The sequence below is a fragment of the Orycteropus afer genome, unplaced genomic scaffold (genome assembly GCF_000298275.1).
Source record: "Orycteropus afer afer isolate SDZICR_OR568_19922 unplaced genomic scaffold, OryAfe1.0 scaffold00186, whole genome shotgun sequence".
Lineage (NCBI taxonomy): Eukaryota > Metazoa > Chordata > Mammalia > Tubulidentata > Orycteropodidae > Orycteropus > Orycteropus afer.
Window position 1 is genome coordinate 2,418,050 of NW_006921773.1, and position 14,049 is coordinate 2,432,098.

The following is a 14,049-nucleotide window of genomic DNA, read 5'->3' on the forward strand; positions in this document are numbered from 1 at the left end:
TGCATCTCGCTGGGTTTTGAACACCAGAGGCTCAGCCTCAAAACTCAATTCTACATGTCACCACAGTAGGACAAACCAACAGACAAGTTTGTCTTGCTGTTGGAGACCTCTCATATCACCCCCACCTGGGTCCCTGTGGCTGACTGTTCCTCTGTCTGGCTTCCTGGCTTTTAATCCCCTTTCTCCTACTCTTTGGCCTGCTGCTTTGGACATCCCTGAGTTGTCTCTCCTCACCTTTATCCCTGGGGCTTACTGCTCTTCTGTCTGGCTTCCTGGCTTTTATCTCCTTTCTCCTGCTTTCCTGCCCTGCTGCTTTGGGCGGGCCTGAGTTTCCTCTCCCCACCTAATCCCTTCGGCTGATTGTTCTTCTCTCTGCTTCCTGGCTTTTAATCCCCTTTCTCCTGCTCTTCCCGCCTGCTGCTTTGGGTGTCCCTGAGTTGTCTCTCCTCATCTGTATCCCTGGGGCTACTTTATGTAAGCATCTAGAATTTTTGTGGGTCACTGCAAATGAGTATTTTTACAAATAGTGCTTGGTTTTAGAATAGCCAGCAAAATAACCAAAAGTTCAGCAGTTCAAATCCATCAGTGGTTCCTTGGGAAAAAGATGTGGCAGTTTGCTTCCATAAAGATTTATAGCCCAGGAACCCCTATGTGGCAGTTCTACTCTGCCCTATATATTCACAATTTGTAGGGATTACCTCAACAGCAGTGGTTTTGTTTTTTTGGTTTGTGTAAACCATGGAGCTCAATTCTACTCTGTAACACATAGGCTCACCATGAATAGGGATTGACTGAAAAGCAACGGATTTGGTTTTCAGTTTATCATATGAATAGCCTATGTAATTTGACTCAGCTTCTTGATTAGGTACCACAGAGGAGGATTTTGTGCAGGGCACAAATAGTCAAATGCTGGACTACAAACTGAAAGATTGGTGATTCAAACTAATCCAGAGGTGCCTCGAAAGGAAAGCATGGCAATCTCTTCCAAAAGATCACAGCCTTGAAAACCCTACTGGTGCAGTTCTATTCTGTAGATATGGGGTTGCCATGAGTCAGAATCTGCTCTTTGGCAACTAACAATAATAATATCCCAGGCAATTGTTTAATTCCTACCTAACATTTCTCAAAGAACAGAAAGGCATAATAAGTGCTCCAAATATATCCCTTGTCCATTAAGTGCTACCTGAATTTCATTTCTATTTTAGAAATGTGTGCCTTTGGCTTAAGGCTTAATACCTATTAAAATGCAAATGTACACTTAAAGAGGAAATATTATTGTGGTTATTAAAAGGGGTATAATTTTCTAAGGAAATAAATGGGCATAAGTGATACACATATAATGTGTTCATGGTAGGATAGTTTATAGAAACACAGATTCCACCTAAATATCTAATGATACAGGAGTAGTCAAGGAAATGTTAATATATTCATAGAATAGAACTTACGTTGTCAGTAATTTTTTTTTTTTTAAATTGTATATCCTTTTAAGATATGATGACAATAATGTATAAATTAAGTAGGATGGGGTCAAATAACATGAGCACTTTGGTGGCATAGTGTCTACTTGACTGCTAACCAGACGTTTGAGGGGTTCAAACCCACCAGCCACTCTGTAGAAGGAAAGTTGGGCAATCTACTTCTGTAGTGATGTCACCTCTGAAACCCAAGGAGGGTCGCTGTGGAGTTGGATCCAACTAGAATTTATGCTGTCATTAAAATTATAAAAAAATAATAATAAATAATTGTATGTCCTGTTAGGATATGATGACAACTATGTATAAATTAAGTAGGATGGGTCAAATAACACAGGTGCTAGAAAAGGAAGATGAAAGGAAATGTATTTTTGTATATACTTTTATTAATAGGTTTTCTTGGGAGATGGATTGTGGGTGCATTTACTGTCATCTTTTCTTTTGTCTATCTGTATTTTTTAAATGTTTAAACATAATGAACAAGTAATATATATGTAAATAGATAAATATATGTTATATGTTGCTGTTGTTATGTGTGGTCGAGTTGGACCTGACTCATAGCAACCCTCCTTGGGTTTCCGAGGCAGTATCACTGCAGAAGTAAATTGTCCAACCTTCCTTCTGAGGAGTGGTTGGTGGGTTTGAACTGCCAGCCTTCTGGTAGGAATCAAGTGCCATAGACACTATGCTACCAGAGCTTCCCTAGGGTTATATATATATATATATATATATATATATATATATATACACACACACACATACATACACATACACATACACACACACACACACACACACACATATATACATACATATATTCCTTTCCTTTGCTTGAATAAAATATATGAGAACATCTTTTGATAGTAGTTTGTAAAACCCCAAGATTATCCACATCTGTAGTGTCATAACTTGAAAATAATGGAAGTTTTATTTGAAGTACTAAGATCTAATAGATACTTCATTCCAAAGGAGATATTGGATCATATGTAGAATTTAAAAGAATTTTGGGGGTGGGGGAAAGAGTTAAAAGTTTCTTTGAACACACTACTGTGAGGATACCAAGGGGTCAAGAGACTGAGAGTGATAGAAGATGCAGAGATTTCTTTGGGAAAAACTCCCTGGTATCATTGTTATAGGAGCTCTGGTAGCATAGTGCCTAAGGCACTTGACTACTAACCAGTTGGCTGGCGGTTCAAACCAACCAGCCACTCCTCAGAAGAAAGGTTGGGCAATCTACTTCCTTAGGGATACTGCCTTGGAAACCCATGGAGGGGTCGTTAAGAGTTGGGTCCCACTCGATGGCACATAACAACAACAACAACAATTACTGTTATACTCCCATGACCTAAGGGAAAGTGATGAGCTAACGTTTCAATCTCTAATTGTAATTAAGGGACTTCTATAGACTTCTTGAAGAGCTTGCTATGTGTTTTCAGCAATGAGCCCAGTATTAAGTAAAGGTGACTAGTTTCTGTCTAGGAAAACATGGGTGCTGAGGAAGTTAGTGCTATGTTAGTTTTATTCAGAGTTTATCGGTATAAAAATAGATACAGTTTTTTTGTTTGTTTGTTTTGTTTTAATGGCAGAGAGAAGGGCTATATAAGAGAGAGAGAGTCAGCTTAGAATGGGACCCCCAAAATAAAGGTCCATGAGTATATTGCCAAAACAAAGCAAAACAAACAAACAAACAAACAAAAAACCCAGAACTAATCCAGGGTGACCAGGCACTAGAAAGAAAAAAATGTAATTTTTATCATGGGAAATTTGATTATTCGTAATGGGGCTGTTAGGTATCCACCAGTGTCCGTAACAGAGAAAAATACCTTTAGACAACTGCTAGGTGCAGAGATTACAAATCCTTTTTATGATGGTGCCAGTCAACCAAGGTGTTCCCTAAGTAGGTCAGAAACAGGTGCTATTAAGTATGGGAGGAGGTAAGCAAGAATAAGAGAATTTGTACTTCACTTTTCCTAGGTAACAAATGACCTATTGTAACCAGTCCTATCTGGGAGCTAGGGGAGAAAAACTTATGCTTTATTGAAATATTTATTATTGACTAATATGTGGACTTGATACTTTCACTAACTGATTTGAGACTTCCTGGATTATGGAGAAGACAGGATTTTTGTTACCTCAAAGAAGCGTTGAATGCCTCATGTTGGTAGCTGAAATTAACCCTGGTAGTCATCACAGTCTAAAATGAGGATATAATCTATTTATTTATTTTTGAATGCCTTGACCTAAGAAAGGGATGGAAAACATATTAACAGTATTAACAATATAGATTATACTTAAAAATGAGCTGTAAATCATACAAAAAATTTTACAATATTATTTCCATATTGGAAAACAATGATTTTAAATCCCTCACTTTATGGATAAATAAGTGAAGTTATAACATGCGCCTTCCTAGTTTCCCTTTGTTTTACTTGTTAATATAAAGAAATACATCAGACTAAGACATCAGACAATAGTCATATTGGAACTGCACTTAGAAAGACAATTGTTGAACATATACCAGAGCACCACTATAGCTATTTTTCTACACATTAACTGCTGCAAAGGTGAATTTGTTCGGAAATGTTATTGCTAGAGATGACTTGGTTTGAGGGCTCCCTCTCTTTTCTACCCCATGCTCCAATGAGTACTAACAAAAAGAGCAACTAAAACATTTCTTGCATGTGAGCAACACGAGGTTCCTTTCCAATGATGCCTCTACCGTACTTGCTACTTTCTTCTTCTAAAAGAATTTTGCAATATTTGATGCATTTGAATCAATATATATTTCTTATTTAAATCTATGCCTTTTGATAAACATTATGAATTGAATAATGTTCTCACAAAATAAATTGGAATCCTGACCCATTGTGAATGTAATTTCCTTTGGGAATAAGTTTATCTTTGTTACGTTAATGAGGCCATCAAAGTATAGGGTGTGTCCTAAACCTACTTACTTCTGAGTTATAAAAAGAGCAGATTAGTGGAAGAAATAAGCAGAAATAGGATGACAGGTGTATTGGATGTGAGATAGATTCCATGTGAATGTCACAAGTAACCAGAGATGCCTGGGCTATTGAAGCTGAAAGGATAAGAATCCACACACTCACACACACATACACACACACACCTCTCCAACATCAACATAGAGAGAGAGCATTTCCTTACAGCTGGTGCCCTGAATTTGGACTTCTAATATAACTGTAAGAAAATAAATTTCTGTTCTTTAAAGCCACCAATTTATGACATTTCTGTAACAGAAGCAAAAGGTAGACAGTAGCACATGTAGTATAAATAAGCAATCTTGGTAAGCTCAAAAAAAAAAAAAAAACAACTCATTGTCGTCAAGTGGACTTCGACTCATAGTAACCCCTCCTCAGGTTTCTGAGGCAACATGTCTACGGAAGGAGATTGCCTAATCTTCCTTCAGAGGAGTGACTCATGGGTTTGAACCACCAGCCTTCTGGTTAGCAGTCAAATGCCTTAGGCACTATGCCATCTTTGTAAGGGCCATAGTTATTTGTCTATCTGTACATCACTGTATACGTTCTGTGTACCATGATGTTGCCAAACAATACGTGTTCAATAAAGTGTTAAGTCAATTCTTAATCCAGCCATTTGGTAATCATTTTTTAATAAATCAACTGATACTTAATCAATTGTTATTATACTAGTTAATGTCTCTTTTAATACCTTCTTTCTTTCCTAAAATATTTTTAGTTTTCAATTAAATAATTAAATGTTGTTACTTAAGAAGTTTAAAGTTACAAATGACAGATATCCAAACTGAAACAGAATTAAAATAAAATGAAAAATAATTTTAGCTCATGCAAATGAAACTTGCATACTCAGATGTAGCTTGATCCAAGGATAAAATGTGTCATTTGTATTCAGTTTATCTTGTTTCATTTCTGAGATCTACCTCCCAATGTATAATTTCTATTCTATTTCCAAGGTATCTCCAGTATCTCCAGCACCATGTAAATTAACATTCAAAAAGCAATAAAGATCATATTGTATCCAGGAGCTCTAAAGAGGTCTTTTCATGTTGTTTTTAACACCTGAGTCATTGTCTGTATCCATGGGAATGAAATCCCTGACTAGTTTTGTTACTAGTTGTATATTCTACCCCTGATGTGGTGCTGGGAATACCTTCTAAAAACACATATGGTATGAAAATGAGGCCATAAAAAATGTGTATGTACCTTTCAAAGTTCTGAGTTGTCACTAAAATGTGTCTGCCCTTTCAGAGTACCTTGTTCATTTAAATGGGACCATGTTACTAATCTACTCCAATGGAATATGAACAGAATTGATGTATATTGTTTGTGGGATACGATGTTCTCTTCCTCATCCGCTGTCTAGAACCATAACCCAAACCAAAGCCATTGTCATCGAGATGATTCCAGTTCATAGTAACCCTGGAATAGAAATGCTCCATAGGGTTTTCAAGGTTGTAAATCTTCATGGAAGCAGATTAAACTTATTTCTACGTGGAGCAGCTGGTGGGTTTGAACCACCAAACTTTTGGTTAGCATCTGAATGCTATAATTATTGCAACACCACAGCTTCTTCTGGCTAGAATATAGGACTCTATAACCTTCTTAAGCCACTGGATTTTAGCGGCTAATTTACTTTAGCCAAATAAATGGGATAAAGGGGATGATATTGGAGCAAAAAATATCCACCGTACAAATAAATGTCAAATGAATCAACCATACAAGCAAACAATAATAAGAAAAAGCAAATACAAAACTAAACAGAAACAACAGAACCATCTCTTCCAAGTTAACTTCTTGGGCTTTTGTTCTATCATGTTATCAGGCATATATGACAGCCATGCTTTGTTTATTCTGTTTTAATGAAGCACTAGATTTACCCTGTTAGAAATGAAAGCAAAGATTTATTGAAAGAGAGAGAGATTCATGAATCAAGAGACACACTATCATCCAAGCAAGGTATTATAGTCTTCCAAATTGCAGGAAGAGAGAGGGTTTTTTATCCAGTGGAGTACACGAATGGCTTCATGCTCACAGGCACTAGCGGTTACATGACTAAAAGTTACAATGGAGTCATTCAACAACAGTCCTGCTTATCATTATCATTTCTGTTTCCTCATCTCCTGGGACATGTTGACCAAGACATTCTTCTTGGATCAAGCCTTGTAAACACTCTCAAAAAACATCCTGTAGCAAAGAATTCTTCACACAAGCTAAAATCTTGACCCATGATCTTTTGAGCTTCCAAGTAGTGAAACTTTATAAGAAGCTTAATAGTCTCCTCAGAGCAGCAAAATCAGTTTTAAGGCCAAGTAGCTGTTTGATTCAAACTAGAGTTTAATTTAGATCTGGGAAGCCATTTTTACAAATCAAGTACTTTGGTTTTGGGGTTCACTTACACAATTCTTAATCCATAAAAGTTTTCTTGTGTTGTATGAAAGGAGAGAAAGTTAGTTCTCCTCTTAACAAGGAAGAAAGAGGCCTTTGAGCCTTATAGCACACATATAGTTCAGGCATTCTCACCTACATTTTAGCTTCTAACCACAGTTTTCCTACCACTCTTTGGTCAGTTTATTGTACTTTAGTGGCTTGTTTGTTGCTGTCTTGCTGGAAACTATGCCACTGATATTTCAAATACTAACAGGGTCACCCATGGTGGACAGGTTTCAGCAGAACTTCCAGACTAAGACAGATTAGGAAGAAGGATATGGGCAGATCCACCTCTGAAAAAATTGGCCACTGAAACCTTATAAACACCAAACAAACAAATAAACAAACTCACTAATGTCTAGTCAAATCCGACTCATAGCAAGCCTTCTTTGGGTTTCTGAGGCCATATCTCTAAGGAAGTAGATTGCCCAGTCTTCCTTCTGAGGAGTGGATTTGAACTGCCATTCAATTGGTTAGCAGTCAAATGTCTTAGGTGCTACACCACAAGAGCTCCTTATAAACAGCAGGGAAACTTTATTTGATATAGTGCTAAAAGATGAGCCCCTGAGGTAGGAAGGCATTCAAAATGTACTATCCACTGTGGTGGCATGGATAGAATAAAACTTTCTGGACCTTCATTTGCTTATGTGGCATGATTCAAAATGAAAAGAATCTGCTGCAAACATCCATTAATAATCAGAATGTGGAATGTATAAAGTATGAATCTAGGAAAATTGGAAGTTGTCAAAAATGAAATAGAATGCATAAAGATTGATATCTGAGGCATTAGTAAGATGAAATGCATTGGTATTGGCCATTTTGAATTGGATAATCATATGGTCTACTATGCTGAGAATGACAAATTGAAGAAGAAGGGAATTGCATTCATCCTCGAAAAGAACATTTCAAGATCTATCCTAAAGTACAATGCAGTCAGTGATATGATAAAAGCCATACACCTACAAGTTGTTGCTGTTAGATACCATCAAGTCAACTCCGACTCATAGCAACCTTATGTAAAGCAGAACAAAACACTGCCTGGACCTGCATCATCATCACAATCCTTGCTATACTGGAGCTTATCTTGGCAGCCACTGTGTCAGTCCAGCTCACTGAGGATCTTCCTCTTCTTAGCTGACCCTCTACCTTACCTAACATGATATCCTTCTTCAGAGAATGGTCCTTTCTGAAAACAAAACCAAAGTTGTTGTGGTTTTTATATGCCGTTGAATTGGCCCCAACTCACAGTGACCCCTCCTTGGGTTTCAGAGGCACTATCACTATGGAAGTAGATCGCCCCGTCTTCCTTCTGAGGAGAGGCTTGTGGTTTGAACCATCAGCCTTCTGGTTAGCAGTCAAGTGCCTTAGACACTACACCACCAGAACTCCCAAGACCAAAGTAGATGAGATGAAATCTGGCCATTCTCGCTTCCATGGAGCACCATAGTTGCACTTCTTCCAGGACAGATTTGTTTGTTCTGGTAGACCATGGTGTTTTCAGTATTTTTTGCCAACACCACATTTCAAAGGCATCAACTCTTCTTCCGTCTTCCTTATTCATCATCCAGCTTTCATAATCATATGAGGTGATGGAAAACACTATGGCTTGGGTCAGGAACACCCTAGACTTCAAAGTGACGTCTTTGCTTCATAACACTTTAAAGAAGACTTTTGCAGCAGATTTCCCAGTGCAATATGGTGTCTGATTTCCTGAGTCAAATGAAATTCCTGACAACTTCAATCTTTTCTCCACTTATTCTGATGTTGCTTATTGGTCCTGTTGCGAGGATTTTCATTTGCTTTATGTGAGGTATAATCCATACTGAAGACTGTAGTCTTTGATCTTCAACACTAAGGGCTTCAAGTCATCTTCAGTTTCAGCAAACAAGATTGTGTCATCAGTGTATCACAGGTTGTTAATGGCTCTTCCCCCGATTCTGATGTCACATTCTTCTTCATACAGTCTAGGTTCTTAGATTATTTGTTCAGCATAATATTGAAAACTTATAAATAGCAGTAAAATACCTACAAATAAGACAATTTAAAACTATATCATTCAAATTTATGCACCAACCACTAAAGATAAAAATGAAGAAACTGAAGTTATTTATTTATTTTTTTAACCAAATTCTACAGTCCCAAATTGACCAAATACACAATCAAGATGTATTGATAATTACTGGTGTTGTGAAGGTAAAAACTGGAAATAAAGAATAAGCATCAGTAGTTGATAAATATTGCCTTGGTGATAGAAATGATGCCGAAGAGTATATGATAAAATCTTGCAAGACCAATGGCTTATTCTTTAAAAATACCTTTTTCAAACAATGTAATCAGTAAGTTACACATGGTTCTCATCAGAGGAATACAGAGCAATCCAAACAACTACATGTGTGGAAAGAAATGATAGAAAAGCTCAATATCATAACTCAGAACAAGGCCAGGGACTGACTGTGGAACTATACTTGGTTGTACGCAAGTACGTTGAAGCTGAAGAAAATTAAAATAAATCCATGAGAGCCAAAATTTGACCTTGGATATATCCCACCAGAATTTAGAGAATGAACAATAGATTTGATGCATTGAACATCAATGACTGAAGAGAGATGAGTTGTGGGATGACATCAAAAACAACATACATGAAGAAAGCAAAAGGGCATAAAAAGACAGAAAAGGAAAGAAAGGTAAAAATGAATGTCAGAAGACAGTCTGAAACTTGCTCTTAACTGGAGAGTGACTAAAGCAAATGGAAGAAATAATGAAGTAGAAGAACTAAACAGAAGATTTCATAGGGCAGCTTCAGAAGACAAAGTAAAGCATTATAATGAAATGTACAAAAAACTGGAGTTAGAAAATCAAAAAGAGATAACAACTTTGGCATTTCTCAAGCTAAAAGAACTAAAGAAAAATTCAAGCCCTGGGCTGCAATATTGACTAATTATATGGACAAAATATTTAATAGTGCAGGAAACATCAAAAGAAGATGGATGGAATATAGAGAGTAGCTGCTTATTGTTTAATTGTCTGTGATTTCAGGAGGTGGCATATGATCAAGAACTAATAGTATTAAAGGAAGAAGTCCAAGCTGCACTGAAGGAACTATGGAAAAACAGGGCTACAACAATTGAAAGAATATCCACTAACACCATTCAACAAATGGATGAGTGTTGGAGCTCAATTATTTATTCTAAGACATTTGAAAGAGAGCTACCTGGTCAATAGACTGGAGGAAATCCATATTTTCACCTATACCAAAGAAAGATGTTCCAACAGAATAAAGGAATTATAGAACAATATCATGCTGTTGTTGTTGTTATGTGCCATCGAGTTGGACCTGACTCATAGCAACCCTTCCTTGGGTTTCTGAGGTGGTATCACTGTGGAAGTAGATTGCCCAACCTTCCTTCCAAGTAGTGGCTGGTGGGTTTGAACCGCCTGCCTTCTGGTTAGCAGTCAAATGCCTTAGACACTATGCTACCAGAGCTCCTAGAACAATAATATCATACACATCATAAAACCAAAAACCAAACTCACTGCTGTCTAGTCATTTCTGAATGATAGTGACCCCTCCTTGGGTTTCCGAAGTGTTGTTGTTGTTGTTAGGAGCCCTCGAGTCATTTCCAATTCATAGTGACCCCATGCACAGCAAAACTAAACACTGCCTGCTCCTGCGCCAGCTCCATGATCTCTGCTATACTTGAGCCCATCATCGCAGCCACTGTGTCAATCCATCTAGTTGAAGGCCTACCTCTGTTTTGTGGACCCTCCACCCTACCAAGCATGACATCCTTGTCCAGGGAATGGTCCCTTCTTACAACATGAACAAAGTAGGTGAGAGGAAGTCTGGCCATTCTCACCTCCAAGGAGCATTTCAGGTGCACTTCCTCCAGGACAGATCTGTTAGCTCTTTTAGCAGTCCATGGTACTTTCAGCATTCTTCGCCAGCACCACATCTCAAAAGCATCAACTCTTCTTTGGTCTTCCTTATTCATTGTCCAGCTCTCACATGCATATGAAGCGATTAGAAATATCATGGCTTGTGTCAGGCGCACCTTAGTCCTCAAGGAGACATCTTTGCTCCTCAGCACTTGAAACAGTTCCTTCACAGTTGACCTTCCCAGTGCTACATGTCCTCTAACGTCCTGACTGTTGCTTCCATTGGCATCGATTGTAGAACCAAGCAAGGTGAATTCTTTGACAACCTCAATCTTCTCTCCATTTATTGTGATGCTGCTCATTGGTCCAGTTGTGAGGATTTTGTTTTCTTTATTTTTTGTTTTCCAAAGTGGTATCTTAGCCCAAATCATCTTTTTTTTTTTTAAACAAACCACATTTCCTCTTTTTTTAATTTACACATCATCATTTAACGACATTTCAATTCTGGTAGTACTGATAATTACTTAACTTGTTAGCAATTTAAAGAAAAATAAATCTTTATATACTACAAAAATGTACTATATTTTACTAAAAATATATGTTAAGCTGAATTTTGGAATCTTGATGCCATTCTATAATTCCTTTATTCTGTTGGAATATCTTTCTTTGCTTTAGGTAAAAATATGGATTTCCTCCCAATGTGTACATTAAGACAGTGTTCAGATTATTAATTTAGTCACAATAAAAGCTATATTACAGTACAGAAAATTTCAAATTGGTTCTTTCTGTCTCTTGCTTTCTTAACTAGTTAACAATTTGCCATATCAGAGAAACAAAATGGTAATCTATGCTAGATTTTTAGTAGATTATAATGAAAATGGAGCCTTGGTGGTGTAGGATCTAAGGCATTTGACTGCTAACCAGAAGTCTGGTGGTTCAAACCCAGCAGTTATTCCTTGGAAGGGAGGTTGGGCAATCTACTTCTGTAGCTATCCTGCCTCAGAAACCCAAGGAAGAGGCACTATGAGTTGGATCCAACTCAACAGCAGTGAGTTTTTTTTGATAATGAAAATACGAAACATGAAAAGAGTATTCTAGAATTTCAACGAGACTAGGTGTTTTAAATTGGACATAAAATCAATAAGCACAAAATAAATATAAAACTGAGAAATTATGATAAATGCTAATAAATGAAAGAAGCAGATATTATGAAACAGCATTCTCAGAGGTAATTTATACCAAAATATGGGAAAATCAACTTTGAAGATGATACATTAATTACCTTTCATTTCAAACTTTCATAAAATTGCAGAATTAAAAAATTATTAGTTTGTGACACCTAAAGAATGAGCATTAGTGAACTAGGCAAAAATGAAGAAGAAAAAGGTTACATTCCTTTAACTGGGAAAACAATCAAATACACTTACTGGGAAAACAGTAAGTAAATAATTCCTATGCAGATAATGGTTGACCTGTTTGAAAAACTATATATGATAAAAATAGCAACAATAGAAACAGACTTACAAGTCATTTAGACATTAGAGTATTCAACACAAACAAAAATACCTACTGTTACTATGTTAGAAAAAAATAGACCCCAAAATAGGAGATTTAAGCACAGAAATGGAATCTTTTAATAGGAATAAAATACAAATTCTACAGCCAAAAGTATAATAATTCAAATTAATAACTCAATAGTTTTAAAAGAACATTGGAAAGATCTAAGAAGAAGATTATTTAGTGAATTGAATAAAACAATAGAATATGAAATTCAGTTTAGTGACTTTCATATTTTTTTTACCATCATTCATAGAATGAAATAGGTTTCACTGAGCTGAAAATACATTTGTAAAGCAATACATACTCTGATATTTTCAGCTTTATTCAATTTTTTTTTAAATAATAGACTGATAGCAATGTACTTAATTGATTTTTCAGCCACTTAGCTTGAACAATGTCTGCATAAATATACAGAACATAGAAACTGAGACTAAGATAAGCTTAATAAATTTTTCAAAATCATACAAATAATTAATATTAGGGCTTTGAAAAGAACCCAGTGCATGTGCAATGACACATTGCTTATATAACATGAGGTACTTTACAATAGTCAATACTAGCAGGGTCCGTTGGAAATTCCATGTCTCAAGTATTTATAATTATGTTTGTCTTCAATGTATGGTGCTTTATTTTTAACTTTAAAGTTATAGAACTTACAAGAATAAAGGACTGAAAAAATATTTTACATAAAATCAAAGAATTTTTCATTAAGTAAAAGTTATAAAAAAATAAAAGCAATAGGCCAAGATTTTGTTTCCACATTATATTTACAACTGAAAAGGCTGAAATCTATGTAAATAGATTATAAAAAGTTTTCAGATGTTCAGAAATCCAGACCATAAAATATACAAAATAAAGATATGCCAGATGTAGAAATAGTCAATATTCCAATTAGAAAATTAATTGTAAAACTGAAATCACACACTGGATATATTATCAGGTATTATATTATAAATTATATTGTACAATGTGTTTACATTTATGGTCAAACCTACATCTGTAGTGGAAATATACTCTAGAATAATTATTTTGTCAGGTGTTCAGGAATATATGTGAGATTTTCAAGAAGGTTATGGAGCTCTGGTGATATAGTGGATAAGACATTTGACTGCTAGCCAGAAGGTTAGTAGTTAAAAACCAGCTAAAGCATGGAAGGAAGATGGGGTGCTCTCCTTCTGTAAAGATTTACAGCCTTGAAAACCCAATGGGGTTGCTTTGAGTCAGAATTAACTCAATAGCAGTGAGTTTGTTTTTACTTTTTAAGGAGCTTTGGTTTTAAGGAGGCAGCTATGCACATGGACTTCGCCAGAAGGAATGAACAGGAATCAGATTGACTACATTTGTGGGAAGAGGCAATGGAAAAGCTCAATATCTTCAGCCAAAACAAGGCCAGGAGCTGATTGTGGAAAGACCATCAACTGCTCATATGCAAGTTCAAGTTGAAGTTGAAGACAAAAACAAGTCCACCAGAGTGAAAATATGACCTTGAATATATCCCTCCTGAATTTAGAGATCATGTAAAAAATGGATTTGATGCATTGAACACGAAAGAATGACCAAAAACTAGAGAAATTATGGGATGACATCAAGAATATCATCCATGAAGAAAGCAAGAGGTCATTAAAAAGATAGGAAAGGAAGAAAAGACCAAAATGGATGTCAGAAGAGACTCTGAAACTTGCTCTTCAACAAGTAGCTAAAGCAAATGGAAGAAA

At 36.2% G+C, this 14,049-nt stretch overlaps 1 non-coding gene across 1 annotated transcript; it reads left to right on the forward strand.

The window, feature by feature from the left end:
* Nucleotides 1-6,895: 6,895 nt before the first annotated feature.
* LOC122150621 lies at nucleotides 6,896-7,021 on the forward strand. The gene has a single exon (XR_006163768.1). It is a non-coding gene; the product is annotated as a U6atac minor spliceosomal RNA (small nuclear RNA).
* The last annotated feature ends 7,028 nt before the right edge of the window (nucleotides 7,022-14,049 follow it).